The sequence below is a fragment of the Camelus ferus genome, chromosome 6 (assembly GCF_009834535.1).
Source record: "Camelus ferus isolate YT-003-E chromosome 6, BCGSAC_Cfer_1.0, whole genome shotgun sequence".
Lineage (NCBI taxonomy): Eukaryota > Metazoa > Chordata > Mammalia > Artiodactyla > Camelidae > Camelus > Camelus ferus.
In genome coordinates, this window is record NC_045701.1 from 17,740,710 (window position 1) to 17,758,624 (window position 17,915).

Here is a 17,915-nt window from a genome sequence, read left to right on the forward strand (position 1 = left end):
AGGGGAAATGGGGATCACCAGGAGGGGAGGCTCTAGAGACAGGCTAGCAATGTTTGTCTAGACTAAAGGGTGACTAATGCAGGTCTTCCTTTAGTGGTCTGGTTGTTTCTGCCAGAGCTTTGCTGTCTTGGAAACCACCTGCAGAACTGCCTGGGGTTGAGTCTTGCAGCAAGGGCACGCAGCTGCTCAGCTCCTCCTCCATCCACCTTCACTGGAAAGGGGACCAGCTCACAGCTCTTCTGGCCCAGGTCCACCTCCAGAAATATCACCATTACTTCCATCCAGGAAGTGACCCAGAGGGACACAGAGTTATTTATATTCTATCAGACTATCTGATTTATAAGGCATGCTCACACACATCATGTTTTTGAGTCTTCAGACCAACCCTAGGAGAAAGTTATTATTAGCTCCATTTTTTTAGATGAAGAAACTGGTATTTACACTCAGCAAACTTCTTCAATGTTACCCAGAAAGTCTGTATCGCAGCAGTCATTCCACCCCGGCTACACCAGACACCTTCTTTTGAGATTATTCGCATTCAGTCGTGTTCCTCTCTCTACCCTTTCCAACACAGAGAGGTGGCAAAGGTCAAACGTGGAGCCAAACACAGAGAGGAGATTAACTCTACTATTTCTATAATAGGAAAAACACCCCAAATCCCCACAGCGACATCACAGAAAAGCGACCCAATTAATTCAGTGACGAGATCAGCCACATCGATCGGCTGCGGAGTCAAGTGGACAATACCACTCATTGATTGAACGTTTTATTTTTCAGAGGCTTGTGTAGACGTAGCCACAGGCAAGTCTCTTCTGCAAGTGTTGCCATGGCACCGGCCAATTGGTTTCTGTGTCCAGCGTCCTCTGGGTCCCCAGGCAGTCCTTTCAGAGACTCGGTCAGAGGTCTGCTTGCCTAGGTCAGGATCTGAGCACCTCTCCTTGGCATGGATCACTTTTTTGAACAAATGGGCTTGTCTTTCAGGACGGTCTTATTTCAATTACTAAGTACCTATTGATTCCTTACATTCACAAATTACTATGCTCCTTTTTTGGTTAGCAATCCAAGCACCAAAAGAGGACCTATAATAGTGTTATCCCTGCCTTACAGACAGATAGGGCATTAAAGCCCAGAGAGGGTTAGGTCACCCAGCAAGCTAGATTGGGGCAAAATTGTTTCTCCCAGTTTGAGTATTCTCTGAACTGTTTTCCACATTCACAGGGATAAATCAATGAAGATGCATTAACCTTGAGGATCAACTCAATTAAGGAAGAACAGACAGGAACTGGAAGAGACATCTTATCAGGAACATACCAAATGGACGCCTAGTGACATCTCAATTGGACAAAATAAACTCAAATGAGAGGGAGAATTTAATAAGTGTACCTAATAGTTGTACAGCATCTCGCCTTTACTTTGTGCCAGGCTGTATCCTAAGTGTTCACGTAAATTAACTCAGCTAATCCCTAGTTCAGCCCTAAGAGTTAGGCATCATCCCATTTTACAGGTGAAAAACTGAGTCTTGGCCAAAGTAATTTTACCCTAGGGAGCAGATCTGGAATCTAAACCAAGTAATTTAACTCTGCAGGATATGCTTAGGCTCTGTGTTAAATGCTTCTCAAAGAAAGAGAGAATGTTCTACAATATTTCTTTATGTTTTAAAGTGGACAAAAAATACAGAGACACCAAAACAAACCAAACCAAGTGGATATTTTCTTCCTTCCTTGAAGCCTATTTCTGTTACAGTGTCACATTCAGAGCAAATAAAAATTTGTCTATAGCAGTTCTGAAAAATAGTATAAACTTTTACTGACCCCTCCTAAAGAGACAACAAAGAGGGTGACTCTCATCACACAATCCACAGCACAACGTTATCCCATTTAGCAACTGTTTCTCATGGTCGCATTAGAGCCTCTCACTTTCGCTGTCCCATAATCAACTATTAATAACTGATTTTCCCAGCCCGTTCCCTACAAGCCTCCGAGCAGCAGGCTGGAATCTGAAAGATGATGAATTCTCTCATCCTCTGCCGCAGACTCTCAGTAACCTTGGAGGAGACACTGGAGAAATAGTAACAAGCTCCAGCTTCTGAGAGAAATCCTGAACTCAGCTAACAATGAGATCAAGGAAGAGGGATGACTTTGGCAGGCGACTCGCTGTTGAGCTCAAAGAAGGCAATAGTTCACGCCTACTAATGTCCATGCCTGGGAGCTAAGTTTGCTGCTGCCAGTCTAGGCCCTGGGCTAATATGTGACTAGAAATTCAGGTGTAAAAAAAGCACGTATGGCAAGATCAGCTGTTTCCTAGCAGTTGAGTTGAAGCAGCGAAGGGAATCTAAGATGCTTCTCAACCTACGTGCCACGCTGCCTAAAAATCAAAGAACTGTAGAGAGAAGATGGGAAGGTGGGGACTTGAAATCTACAAAGGGGGAAAGGAGAGAGGCGTTAAGGAAGAAAGGTGTACAGTCTTTCCTTTTTGACACCTACTTTTCCGTCCTGGACACCAGGAGTTCCAGCATGCAAAAAGCACGCATCCAAGCTCTGTCTACCCGAACCTCTCACGCCTGCATCATTTACCCACGTAAACATCTACACAGTTAAATAACACCCTATCCAGGCTTATTTATAGTTTTGTCTTCAGGCTTAGCTCTTTGGACAGCCTGCAGTCCACAATTCACACACTGTTTTGTTTTGTTTTGTTTTGTTTTTTTAAAGCATCCACATTGTGCCACAGCCAAGTAGAGCACTGGAAATAGATTTTTTTTTTAAGTCAAAAAGAAGATCACAGTTGAAAGAGAGGGAGAGATCAATAAATGACTAATTCAGATATGACATACTCATACCTGAGTGTGGACAGAAGAATAAAGGTCCCCATCCTCCCCTCAAATGACTACAGCTAATCTACAGGGAGGCTTCAGGGAGGAGGTGACACATGTGACTATCTGAATTGGGCCGTAAAATGTGTTAGGAGTTTACCAGACATTCAGAAGAAAAAATGCACTCTAGTAATTGGCTGTTGCATGACATTGTGTATATTTTGATTTAAAATGGAAAGCTCATGTACATTTCAGATTTTTAACTATCCATCTGAAATGATTTTCATCTTTTTGCTTTATTAATGCAAATGATTTCACAAAGAGAAAATTTCTGTCCAGGCCTTGCTAAATGTTAAATAAAACAGAATTTCCTTCTTCTGTATGTAGACACATTTCCTTTTCCTTTTATTATCATCATTTGGATTGATGTGGTAATAAAAGATTTTGAAACCAAGTACTCAAATATATTAGAATTCATCCCCCTTGGGTCTTCCTTATTTGTTTTCTTTGATAGGGATATTTTTTTGAATGGGTGGGAAAAAAAGCTAAAATTTCCTCATTTTGCAAAATAAACACAACATTTTTAAAAAAACACTCAGCAGGTGTGTGTATAAATGAAGTTTAATTTTTACAGATATAACTATGAGAAAGCTGTCATATGGTAAAGTCATAAAAGTTGACATGTTTTGGATTCAAAGAAACCTCCCAGAATGCTCCTGAGACTCCTGAGTTCTAGTCATTTCAGGTTTATTCCTTAATAAGTTGTGGTTGGCATATACCAGGTCCTTGACAGTAGTGTCTATTAAATGCATTGAGCATATATTAATGAAAACAATGGCCAAATACTGGCAAACGTGGTGATATTATCTCATCTCATCATTAAATCAAACCCATAAGATAGATACTGTTATTAATCAATCCCATTTTACAAATGAGAAGACCAGTGCTCCAGGGATTCAGTAAATTGTTAAGGTCACACTTCCTAAATAGCAGAGACCGAATTCAAACACAGGGTGGTCTGATTCCTATGCCATGGATTTCAGTTACCATATATCCTACCCTGTTCTAGACCCTGGACCCACAAACTATAGGGTGGGAGCTCTTGGGAGCTTGCATCACACCGGGCAGTTGATATGTGCACAAAGGTACTGAGCGTGATCAGGAGGGCTATGAAGACAGGGGTGCAGAAGACAGGGGTGCAGAAGACAGTGGAGCAGGGAGGAGGGGCTGGTTGTGGACTGCTTAGGTCTGGCTTGTGCAGGATCCACGTAACCTTGCCCAGGAAGCTCTGCTCTCTCAGAGAAGCTCCAGAGGCTGGAGAGAAAAAGGGATTTGAGCTGCGGAGAATTAAACCAGGATTGTCAACTTAATGAAGGTGTTTGACATGTGGTAGGATAAACCATAGCCATGCTGGCCCACGTGGACCGTCTAAATGCTTATGTATCTCCTGCATGACTGGAGGGAGGTAAAAACTGAAAACTCTGCTGCACGAGGTACTGGCAAACAAAGATGTACCACTTCTCTATCACACAGAAAGGTGCCAAGGAAGTGGTCTGGGACGCACTTTGTAGCCATGTTATCATGCAGCATTTTTTGGTGGCGTTTTTCTTTCCCCTGATTCAATTTTCATTTGTTTAAGCTTCTGTGAGAGAGTCTTTCAGGTCTCCATCTGTGAACTAGCTGGAATTTTTAAAGGAATTGAAACTATATATAAAAAGACTTATCTGCCACATAGTACAAAGTGTACTCAGTTGTACTACCTTCAAATATTCCCCCAAATAATAACAAACATTTTTTTAAAGGGATTTTTACAGATATATTGCATTTATAAACATCTTTTTTTTTTTACAACACATCCTGTAAGCATTGTGACGGTAAAGGCCACATGTTCCCCATCTTTGCATCTCCCCCGAAACTGAGAGCTACTTAGCATGTCTGTATCATGAGTGTATTTTTTTTTGCCGTCTTTCCCCAACAGAATTTTAAGCTCCTGAGAGAAGAGACCTTGTCGTCCTGTGCACTGCTGTATGCCCAGCACCTGAAAAGATGCCCGACACAGAGAGGAGCTCAAGGAATATTTGATGATGAACGAATGACATTACTAATTAAAACAGTGCTAGAAATGGAGTAGAAACTTAAAATGTTTCCTAGTGAATGAGGTTCAAAGACTGCCCTCTACCCGCAACAACTGAAGGAGTAGGGCGAGTGAGCTGAGGTGGAGCCTGCTTCTCATGAACTGTGCGTGGGGGGTGGCGGGGGAAGGCCCTTCTCAGTGCTTTGCTTACGGACCCGTTGTTGGGTTGTGTGTTATGCAGATGTACATTTTTTAAGTTCCTGAGATTTCAGAATAGTCAGTGGCATTCTTTCTCCCCAAAATAATGGAAAAAGAAGTCATTTGTAGTTTTAGGCTCCATATAGCTTTCAATTCACTGCCATGAAACAACATTATCTATGCATCTCGTAAACACATTTACATCGGCTCTAAAACGTGTTTTACATTGGACACCCTATGTTAGCATTTTGAGGGTTTTATAACTCCAAGTTCTAGAAAAGAAGTCATAAAAGTTTCAGATTTGTTGCAAGTTGCCGAGAGAACAATGGTTTGCTGTCACTTCACTCTCAAGGAGCCACTTATTTGTCAATCTCAGTTATTCAGGATAAAAGAATAAAGTAAAAAATAAGCAAAAGGTCTTAAAAAAAAAAGACAAATGAACTTATTTACAAAACAGAAGCAGACTCACAGACACAGAAAACAAACTTATGCTACCAGGAGGGGAAGGAGGTAGGAAGGGATAAATTCGGAGTTTGAGAATTGCAGATATTAACATATATAAAATAGATAAACAAGTTTATAATTTATAGCATGGGGAACTACATTCAATATCTTGTAGTAACTTACGGTGAAAAAGAATATGAAAACGAATATATGTATGTCTCTATATGACTGAAGTATTGTGCTGTACACCAGAAACTGACACAACATTGTAAACTGATTATACTTCAATAAAAACATATATTAAAAAAAATTAGCAAAAAGCCTCTATGTTGTCCGTACAGTCTTTATTAAAGTCTGAGTGCAAAAGCCCATGTCCTTCCCCCACGACAGCTCCTGGGCCGTGCTCTCTGACACTATGTTAACCAGCAGTTTCCAAACCAGGCGCATGCAAAGGGCAAATGAGGAGGGTTTGGGGGCTGCTGGAGACAGGGGGGAAATAACAGCAGAGAGCCAGGGAAAGAGAAAAGAAGGAATATCCGTGAAAAGGAATATAAGGTGTCCACAAGCTTAGCCCTCCTGGAACCATTCTGGACAAGGTCTTTTTACACCACACCAATTTTTAAGGGCATTACTCTCCAATGCAAAAATTTATTGTGTTAACTTTGCCCCAGAGGAAGAAATAGGTTGAACAGTCTTCTGTTTAAGGTAGGCAAGGGCCTGACGATTGCATTGTTTCTGTATTTTATTCTCAAAAAATGCTAATTTTTCTCAGTAGAAAGTTTTGACTTAGCCACCGTGAGCGCTGAGGTTCGGTCACCATAATTCAAATTGCTTTCAATTCTTTAAAGGAATCTATTATCAGTCCAAACATGTAAAGGGACAGTGGTGGGGCCAACAGGGACAGCATAAAGGGAAGTGCTTTGCTATAGTTTTGTACTCAGTATGTCATTCTCTCAAGAACATTCCATTTCTGTGCTTAACAATCAGCCAGCTGATTCCAGGTCCACGGACAAGATCACCTACACCCCGGACAATGCCAAGGGCAGAAACTCCCATCCCTCCTTTCTGTTCCCTCCCCCTCGGCCTTTCTCCCCACGTCTTTATTCCTGCCCCTTTCCTCCTGCCACTAGCCAGCAGCTACGTGTGCCCCTTCTTGCCCTGGCTCCCCTAAGGGCGGCTGCTTTACCTCAGCTTAATCAAAACCACCGCCTCTTCTGAAAACACAACTTGTTGACTATCGATTTCTCAACTTTGACCTTAGTGGCCCTTATCAAATGAACTTTCCTCCTTCAGAAACTATTTAATGCTGTTTCTAGCACTCCAGGACTGTGGCATTTGTGATAACCTTTGCGTCTTAACTGTCTGTAAACACTGTTCTATTATAAGATTTAATTTCCTACATAATGTTCCATTTTTCCTTTATCTAATATATACTCATTACCAAAAATATGGACCTTACAGAAAAATATACGTTAAAAACGTCCTGTAATTACATCAGCCTAATGATAAGCACGTTGTGTATTTCATATGTAGAAACATGCACACGTTCACGGTATTGAACCTAAAGTTTTGTAATTAAGGTTTTCATTTAATGTTTTAGCTTGAATATTTTCCCGTATCATTAAAAACTTATTAAAAATTTTTAACATGTATAATATTGTCATAAAGACATATCATTGCCATTGTTGAATCATTTTTTAACTGTTGGATATTTAGGATGTAAAAAAGGCAAGTTACCTTGCAGATGAAATGCAGACTAGGGCAAAGACTGTGGCTACCTTTTGAATTCTGAAGCAAAATTCTAGACGTGTGTGTGTGTGTGTGTGTGTGTGTGTGTGTGTGTGTTTGTGTGTGTGTGCATGTGTGTGTAGGAAGGTAGGGGTGGGTAGGCTAGTCAGTTATGTGCAGCCTTCACACACGTGCCTTTGCTGTGGCTTCCGTCACCATGGGGCTTCGTGTGCTTTCACTCAGATGCTGCACACAGCAGGAGTGATGGCAGACCTTCAGTCATCTGTGCACTGTTTGCCATATAAAGACATATGTTCTGAACATGTCCAGCTGTTTTAAAATCTTTCTAGTTGTCATATAACATAAAGTCATCCCTTAAATAACCCACTTTGAAGTGAGCAATATGCTATCTGTTTCCTTTCCCCATCCTGCTTTCTTTCACTCTGCACCCTACATTGGAAATAATCATAGTGGTCATGTCTACAGTTTATTAACTATATTCTTCAGTAAGAGAAAAATTAGGAAGTGCTGAGAAAATTCCCTCTTTAATATTTCAGCACAGGGTATTGCTATTAAGAGTTTGGAAGAAAAATTGTACCAAGAATAAATTATTGTACTATGGATGAGTAAGATAATGTATCGAGGAAGGAAGCAGATTATGAAATTCTTCAAAAGAGTGAAAACTTCTAAATGTGCATCGTGGAGGGGATGTAGCTGGAGCCTTAGCCTGTTACTTTCCACTGCTAAGTTTCAGACACGTCTACAAGTTTTTATCACACTGGTTGTGAAGATATGAGAAAAATTTGTTTATACAGAATCCAGAGTTTTTCTTGGGGGTGGGGGATGTGGTTAACGGTGAACCCACTGCTGGAATGGCTGCTGAACTTATACAGTGGCCCAGCAGAAGTCGAGTAGGGGTAGGCTGGCAGTGGCACTAAATAATTTCCTGGGAAGAACTCAACCCAATGGAGGAGAAACTCGGTGGAGATGCTCTTACTCATGTAAAAGTCTTAGGTGTTGGTGGGGAGCATGAGTCTGTCTACAGCATGATGCCTATGACTCGAATCAGTCTCTGACCCAGAATCCTGGAAACATGGCCAGGTCCTGGGGGAAGTGGGGACTGGAAGCTGAAAAGGAAAGAATCTAAAGTAACTCATTGGGGTTCAAGCCACACTCCTTTAGGACCTCTCTTAACCATAGAAGAAATCCATTCTCCCTGCTCGACTGTGGGCTCTGGGACAGTCTGGATATTTCCCAAACAGCCACCAGGTGATAACAGGACAGACGGGGCAACAAGACAGACAAGGCTATTAGGCAGAACAGACCATCTGCACAGATCCTGTGCTGCGAAAGGCCATCAAAGTAGCAGAGGCAGCAGCAGGTAGTGGGAGGTGGTGTCATCCCTGGTGGAGCCTCAAGTAAACACAAGTCCTGTAAAAGTCTCTCCTGAGCACATGCGAGGCATCACCTGGGCACTCCCAGGAGGACCTGGGAAGAGGGAAATTTACAGGGTACGGAGTTCCTGCAGGAGCAGGGAGGGGACTGAGCCAGGCTAATTGGGTTATAGGTGTTAAGATTTAGCTAAGATGCCATTTTAGTGCAGAAAGACTTCAATTTTCAATAAGTTTTAAAGTAGTGAACTTCAGAGACCTCCTCTGGGGTCAGTTAAGACCTGCATGTGTACCTTCAAATACTTAAGGCAGTGGTTCCTCAGTGGAGGGGCGGCGATGCTAATACATACTCAGATAGGAAGAGACTGACAAAGCCACCTCTGAAAAGGGCTTCCTTTTTTTTTTTTAACTGATGAATCCACATTTCTACTTTATATCAAGCTCTGTATATGTTGGAATACGATGGTGACAATAAACCAGTGAATTATGCCCCAAATCTGTACCTCAACATGGTTTTTCCTGCTAGAGTATGGTATACACTCACCCTCCCCTCACTATGCCTTTTTATTTTGATCATTTACAGTTTCATTTATTAAGTCCTCTGTGATGGACTGTGCAGATAACATAGATGCACAAGGGACAGTCACTAATACTATGGCTACTCCATTCTTCTCCTTGTTACACAGTCCAAACCAGCAGAACAACTAGTGCGGCCACTTACACATTACAAGTCTGACGTCAGTGAAAATTCACAATACAGTTTTAAACGGTTTGCATTTAGTGTTTATTTGAGCTTACTGACTATAAGAACATTAAATCCTTAACTGTTTTCCCAATTTTCCTTTTATAAGGGTGAACCACAATAAAATGTATGAATACAGACTGGACAAAATCAAAGTGCTTTGTAATAATTCTAGGAGTAATGTGTGTATGATTGTTTTCATACAATTTATAGTTTTTTCTCTGGGAAATTATTAGGGATTACAATGGATTTCAAAGCGAAAAAGATTCAACGTACAAACGTTCATTTATCTGAACATACAAGGTGCTGAAAGTATGACTTAAATATATATATACATCAGATAAGAGAAACACTGATTTTTGCAAGAGATATTTTGTTGAATGTGGAGCCAGAGAAAATCTCTATATGTTATATATTGATTTGTAAATGGTATACATTTATAGGTAATAATATATATGTTCATATCCAAACATAGGAAGTTATTTGATGCTTATAATTTCTTGACACACTGTTATTTAACTGTGGGAAAATAAATTATGAAGAGAATAATGGAGGGGAAAAAAAGTGGCCTCCTTTCTTCCAGACAATAGCTACGAATTTTGCAATTTTAATGGACAGCTAGCAAATCAGGTATTATGGAACTGTTTTCCCTTCCCAAGAGAGGCAAAGAGGGTGTTCATCTTCTATTGCTGAAATCTACAGATGAAAATCCCTCTACAGCTACAACCAGCCCTAGGATATGTAATTAGTCTAGTTTTTGGTCATGATGAGGTCATTTAGATTAATCTAGGAAAGATAATTCCTAGCGATAGAGCATAAGGAAGAGAAGTTTGTGAATCAATAATCTATGGATTAAAGATTTTTATGCCTTTTAAATCATCTAAGTAAATTGCCATAGTGCCCCTTTAAGGAAATAGCCGAGAATCCAAGTCTATTCCCATTTGGCACACAAACGGAGCCGTTCCACAATAATATTATCTTGACTGTAAAAAGAGCAGAATCCTTGTTTACATGTAAGCTGGAAACTTTTAAATAATAATCTTGAGAACGGAGAGTGTACAACACTCTCTGGGGCCAGATTCTGACCTCAGTTACATCAAAGACAGTGCAAAGAGTCCTGAAAGGGATAAGAAAGGTTCAAAGAGAAGAGACAGGAAGACAAAGTGGCCAGAGAGATGTTTGGCAGAAGCCCAGCAGAAGCCTGGCCCCTCCTGCAGGCCTCCTGCCTGTCTGCGGAACCACCTCTCCTCTAGCACCAGCTTCTCTCTCCTCCAGAAATGCCACTGAACCCCTGCTAGTACCTCACCAACACCAAACATACCAAAGTAAACGGGCTACAAGGTCGCAGTGCATGATTCTCCAAAGAAACTGCTTCTCGTAAGAACAAGAGTTCTCATTTGCCAGACTTACAAAATCAGGAAGGACATCTCAATGAAGCCTGTGCTGTTCAATGAAAATATTTTCTTAATAAACACATGGGCATTTTCCCCTTGAAACCAACAGTACATTTGTTTGTTTTAAATAAAAGATAAACAGATATTTACACATGGTAATAGAGGAAAAATACACCAACTGCTTGGTATAGTTAATGCGTAGAAAGAGACAAGGATTCAGGAGTTCTCTGCTATAATATGTTGCTGTCAATAACTTGCACTGTAATCTTAGGACAGTAGCTTAACCTCACTGGGCCTCAGTTTCTGGAGCTATAAATTGAGTGAGTAGGACATGTATAAAGCTTGTTAACTTGATGATCTGTGATCTATCCACACCAGTCAATTCCAAAATGTCATGCCAGAGACACCATTTTGAGGGTCAGCTAGAGTATGTGGTGACTGACCGGGGGAGTCATCTATGATTTTAATACACTTTTTAAAAAAGAATATAAGTTCTTATTCCCCCCACCTGAAATCAGTGAAACATATCCCAAGGCCCTAGACCTCATCTGATGCAATCCTTATCCCTTGTCCTAAGCAGTTTTCTTTGAGCCTTCTTAGAAAAGCATACATTTTAGCGTTAGAGGATGTAATGTAGGTCATCTCCATTGACTCTCAGATTTTAGAGATGGGAAACTGAGGTCATAGCACAAGTCAGTAGCGAGAAGACCAGAGCCCAGATCCCATAGTTTGTGCCTATGATCTTTCCATTGCCAGAGGCTACCCTCAGAAGTTTGAGTTGGACACGTGGCCCTTGTGAGTCCTTGAGAATTCCAGTGAGGATCAAGATCAGTCTTTTGCTTCAAAAGCTATGTTTGTACCATACTGTATTCTCTTCAGCAATCGTCTTATGTTTAAAAAATGTACGTATCTTCATTGAAAAACCTTTATTGCTAAAAAAAAAAAAAAAAAATTCTATCATCTGAGCTTTCAGTGAGTCACAATCTTTTTGCTGGTAAAGGGTCTTGCCTTTATGTTGCTGGCCAGTAAATGAGGGTGGTGGTTGCTGAAGGCTGGGGTGGCTGCGGCAACTTCTTAAAATAAGGCAACAATGAAGTCTGCGGCATCAATTGGACTCTTCCATTCAGGAACAATTTCTCTGTTGCACACAACGCTGTCAGATAGCATTTTACCCACAGTAGAACTTCTTCCAATATTGGAATCAATCCTCTCAAACCCTGTCACTGCTTAATCAACTAAGTTTATGTGATATTCTAAATCCTTCGTTTTCATTTCAGCAGTCTTCAAAGAATCTTCACTAGGGGTAGATTCCATCTCAAGAGATCACTCTCTTTGCTCATCCATAAGAAGCAAATCCTCTTCCATTTAAATTTTAACATGACACTGCAGCAATTCAGCCACATCTTCAGGCTCCACTTCTAATTCTAGATCTCTTGCTATTTCCACCACATTTGTAGTTACTTCTTTTACTGAACTCTTGAACCCCTTAAAGTCATCCATGCAAGTTGGAATCAACTTCTTCCAAACTCCTATTAATGTGGATATTTTTACCTCTTCCCATGAATCACACATGTTCTTAATATTGCTTCTAGAATGGTGGATCCTTTCCAGAAGGTTTTCAATTTACTTTGCTCAGATTCATCAGAGGAATCACTATCTATGGTAATTATAGCCTTACAAAATTCTTTCTTAAAGAATAAGACTTCAAAGTCAAAATTACTCCTTGATCCATGAGCTTCAGAATGGATGCTGTGTTAGCAGGCATGAGAATACCATAAATCTTGTTGTATGTCTCCATCAGAGGTCTTGGGTGACTGGGTGCATTGTCAATGAGCAGTAACTTTTTTTTAATGGAAGTACTGGGGATTGAACCTAGGACCTTGTGCCTGCTACACATGTGCTCTACCACTGAGTTGTACCCTTCCCCCAGCAGTAATATTTTGAAAGGAATCTCTCACTCTCTCTTTTTTTTTTTTTTTTTCCTGAGCAGTAGGTCTCAGCAGTGGGCCTAAAATATTCAGTAAACCATGTTGCAAACAGATGTGCTTTCAGCCAGGCTTTGTTCCATTTACAGAGCACAGGTAGAGCAGATTTAGCATATGTCTTAAGGGCTCTAGGATTCTTGGAATGTTAACTGAGCATTGGCTTCAGCTTCAAGTCACCAGATGCATTAGTCCCTACTAAGAGAGTCAGTCTTTCCCTTGAAGTTTAAGGTGAAGCATTGACTTCTCCTCTCTAGCTATGAAAGTCCCAGACGGCATCTTCTTCCAACAGAAGGCTGTCTTGTCTACACTGAAAGTCAGTGTAGAACTTCCATTAATGATCTGAGCTGGAGCTTCTAGATAACTTGCCGCAGCTTCTACACCAGCACTTGCTGCTTCACCTTGCACTTTGTGTTATGAAGACGGCTTCTTTCCTTAAACCTCATGAACCAACCTGTGCTGGCTTCAGACTTTTCTTCTGCAGCTCCTCACCTCTCTCGGACTTCACAGAACTGAAGAGAGTTAAGGCTTTTGCTCGAGATTAGGCTCTGGCTCAAGGGAACGTTGCGGCCGTTTTGATGGTCCTCCTAGACCACTAAAACTTTTCCCACATCAGCAATGAGGCCGTTTCGCCTTCTTACCATTCTTGTGTTCCCTGGAGTAGCACTTTTAATCTCCTTTGAAAGCTCCGCCTTTGCATCCGTAACCTAGCTGTCTGGCTCAAGAGGCTGAGCTTCTGGCCTAGCTTGCTTTCGACTGCCCTCCTCGCTGAGCTTAATCATTTCTAGCTTTTGATTTAAAGTGAGAGACGTGCAACTCTTCCTTTCACTTGAACACTTAGAGGTCACTGCAGGGTTATTAATTGGCCTAATTTCAATACTGTTGTATCTCAGGGAATAGGGAGGCCCGAGGAGAGGGAGAGATACTGGGGTCAGTTTGTTGGTGGGGCAGTCAGAAATACACACAACATTTATCGATTAAGTTTGCTGCCTTAGCTGGGTGGGGCTCGTGGTGCCCGAAAACATTTACAAGGATAACATCAACGATCACTGATCATGGATCACCATCACAAATATAATCATAATAATGAAAAATTTGACATAGCGTGAGAATTACCAAAATGTGACACAGAGACACGAAGTGAGCAAATGCGGTTGGAAAAATGGCAGTGATACACTTATTGGACACAGGGTTGCCATAAACCTTCAATTTGTGAAAAATGCAGTATCTATAAAGTACAATAAAGCAAAGCACAATAGAAGGAGGTGAGCCTGTATTCTGGTCTGGACCATAGAGATAGGTGAAGTCTGTAAGATGTGCACTCACCTGCCACTATGCCTCTGTAATGCTTACTGATACACTGCATTGCCACCCACCCTGACCCAAATAAACCAGGGCAAGAGCTTCCGGGGTGGTGTTACTCAGGCCACCTTCCTTCCATAGAGTGCAACGACAGGAAATGGTGCATTGTGTCTTTTAGTGGAATACGACAGAAGGTCCCTGAAGGAATAATGGGATGGATGGCCAATTTAGGGTGAGACGCCAGATGGGTAGAGAGGACCTTTATGATCTTGTAATGCTTTGTTAACCTTTCTGTAAAGATCTTATGTGGCCTAAAGCTCTGACGCTGAGAATCTATACTCATTTTTGTGTTTAGAAATAAGAAAAAAAAAAATCTCTACCAATATTCAATCTCTCCCCACTATGCCCCTCTCTCAACATTGGTATCTATTTTCAAAGCAACAGTTTTCTGCAAATAAAAAATTACAAAACCCTCAATCACACCCAGATCCCAAAGCCTGGCCTTAGTTGGAAAGCTCTGGGGCTCAGATTCAGTAGGGCTGGTTATCCTCTTTAATTGGATTGATGGCGACAATTGTAATTACCTTAGATGAGATTGCCAGTAATGTAATTATGCTTCCTTCGTCGGTGTGAGCCGGACTTGTGGAATACATACAGAAGATGCCTCCAATTACTGAGAGGTTGAGGAGAGCATCATATTGCCTCACAAATCATGTCTGTTACCATATAGGATTTTTAGAAGTATGGAATTACGCCTCTAAAGCAGCTTTTCTGGTCCAAAAATATTCCTTACACAGCTATACTATATAGTGAGATGGTTACATTCCAGAGTTCTATATTTATTAAAAAAAAATTTAAAGGACTCAACAGAGAATCTCAAGGGCAAATCTGTACTTCCTCACTGAGTTACTGCTCACTGTTTATTAACAGTGATTGCATCTGAAAACACTGTTAAAAAGCATACAATACACAGCAAAGTTTAACTTGATTTTTTTTCCCTATGATTTGAAAACTTACCATTTCTGCAAGTAACATAATAAATAACAGCAGACAAATTTAAAATAGTCTCTTTGATAGAACCACAATTAATACCTAAGAAGCCAGCTGCTCTGCTACAATGATGCCTCTTTTCCATTTTCCAGTTAACACATGGAGAACTGAAAAATTTTCAGTTGGAAGCCTAGTCTCTAAACAGGACAAGCCTGCCAAACATGCCGCAAACACATGTAGTTTAGGAGAACTGGCACATACCATAAGTCCACCGCAATCTTATTAGCTTTAGCACTGCTCTCATTAAAAATAGAGTTGCCTATGGGTTTTTCCTTCCCAAGCACATGAAACATAGAACTTGGAAATGCGCCCTTTTGAGAAACTTATTCCTGTATTCACAAACCAGATGGTGCACATCAAATGTATCCTGATTTTCTAATGAAATAAAAAAGGGTTCCCATTGTGTTCTCTAATAAGATGAACGCATCCTCAATTGCTAGTTTTGACAGACACTCCTGGAAAGTCGAACGACTTGGAGGATGTTGTCCTGCTGACCTGGACAGGAAGGCCTCGCTTGAGCGAAGAGCTGGGTCCATGCTCGGGGAGCTCTGCTTTTTAATTCTTCCAAAGTGGGCTCCAGGAGAGGTGCAGACCCTGCCACACCCGCTCACAAAGAAACCTTCTGTCCTTGAACATCAGAGACAAAGAACCTGCTGTCTCATAGAAGAGCTAACCACGCAAGAAAAAGATTCTCTCTCTCCCTCCCTCTCTCTCTCTGTGTCCACTGCTTAGCCACACCACCAAGCCATTTTTGTAGGGTGCTTTCATCACTAACACCACCAGTAAAAACCAGATTCTGGGCACCATCTGAATGTCACACTCTTTGAGACACCGTATAGTAAAAATGTATTCAAAGCCAATAAAGTTATGCTGGATTTTCCCAACAAATCAAAAAAGAGTATAATATTGTTTACCTTGGAGAAGGTTGGTAGGTATGGTCAAAAACCTGAAAAAAGAAAAAAGAGAAATGGATTAATTTCCTGTTACTTCTGACCTTGCCACTGCAACCCTGCATTAAACACAGCGGTGGTGTGCCTCCTAATTTAGTAAAACCACATGTCATTTTTCTCTTGGTGGACGTAAGAGAATGGCTTAAGCCAAGCTGGATTCTAACTGAATTCCGTTTCTCTATTTAATGCCACTATTAAATTAGGAATATGCTCAGCTGAGGAAAAGCATCCACCAGCAGACTTGAGGAAAAAACTGTGGCAGGCTAGACATTGTAGTTGAGAATTTTTTTTTAACTTCCAACAACTTAAAAGACCTCTGGTCCACAACATCTTCTTTTATCTCATTCCACAGATGAGAAAAAGTTTTCTTTGTGCTGAGACACCCTGTTTCATGAAATTCAACATCGTATCTCAGTTTTCTTCACAAACTGCTCAAATGTAGCAGTTAGGCTGGAAGGACACACATTACCAACAGGTTCAGACACATAATACCCCAAACCTGGAGATAACAACCTGGAAGCTTCATAGCCCACACAATGAATCAGTTACTCCATTAATACTATAAGCCTAACAGTCTGAAAACTGAAGGAAGATCTTCTGAATGGCACTGAGTGAAAACTACTGCAGAGTTAGGTATTCAGTTAAGCTGAACACCATGCCTTGTTCTCAGTTTGCTTTGCAGCAACATTTATTTTACACTTTAAACATGTGCGTCTTCCAACTTGGGCTAGAGAGACTTAATTAAAAATACCACCACTACCACCAGGTGATGTTAAGGGTAATCAATACGGATTTGAGAACTTTTCCCCAAATGTCACACAGTTCCCTGGGACCTGCGCGATTTGCTCTCCTTAAGGTGTAAGACTGTTTCCCCTCTTGGTGTTTCATCATTAAAAAAAAAAAAAGTACTTAGCAAACAGGTACCAAATCAATCAAAGGGTTAGCATTCTTTTTATTTCGGTGCTCTTTCTTAATGGGCAAAATTGATTGACTAGTTCACCTGGAACATTCTTAGCCTTAGGACAGAAACAGCACTTTGTACACAATAATGTGCTGGATTTAAATGAGAGAAAGAAAATCAACATTCAAGAACACAGCGGACTTCAAAAATGGAAGAAAACAGAAAAAGCAAGGTTTGAAAGAATACTGAAAAATATATATTTCTTATATATTTAAAATCTAATGTGTATGTTTTAAGTTGTATTGAATTATCACGTGTGTCTCTTAGTTGGAAGTCTACTTACACGATGACATCTAAACTCATCTGAAGAGTTTATACTATCACCTTAGTTTCCTTAAACTACATATACTTTTTGAGAAAAAAAAAAAATTAAGGTATTTCCCCAGTACATCCACAGCCTCTACTGCTTCGCTCCACTCCCACCCCCACCCCTACACTGACTTCAGAACTACTTTCAAAGGAAGAGGCTTCTCTAAGTGGGAAGTTTGTTGACCTTTCAGGAAAGACAGGGGGTGAAAGAGAGAAGCAGCTGGTTCCTTGGCACTGGCTGGAATAAAGCGAGAACTACCGGCACCTGGCAACACGGATCCTCCTCTGCTCTCATCTCCTCCCCGACCCTGTTCCACTATTTATTGTTTGGGCATCTGGAAGCACCACGCCCCTAGCACAAACATCTATGTGTGCATGACAGTCCCTCAGGGGAGCTTATTGAAAATGCAGATTCTGAGCTCTAGCCCAGCTCCAATAAACCCGAATCTCTCAAGGGTTAGTGCCCAGGAATATTTATTTTCAATAGCTTTCCAGGTGACTTTGATCAGGCAGTCATTTTGAGACACACAGACTTAGGATGATATGAAAAGTGATCTCAAGCTGTGCCAAGTGCCAAC

General features: G+C 40.9%; 1 protein-coding gene across 10 annotated transcripts in view; it reads right to left on the minus strand.

Moving 5' to 3' along the window:
- Positions 1–17,915, minus strand: part of SEMA6D (semaphorin 6D) — a 518,494-nt gene that overhangs the window by 146,039 nt on the left and 354,540 nt on the right. For all 10 annotated transcript variants that reach the window (XM_032481257.1, XM_032481258.1, XM_032481264.1 and 7 more), the window contains exon 4: positions 16,032–16,063. The gene's annotated coding sequence lies outside the window, so the exon portion shown is untranslated. The remainder of the gene's footprint in view (positions 1–16,031; positions 16,064–17,915) is intronic.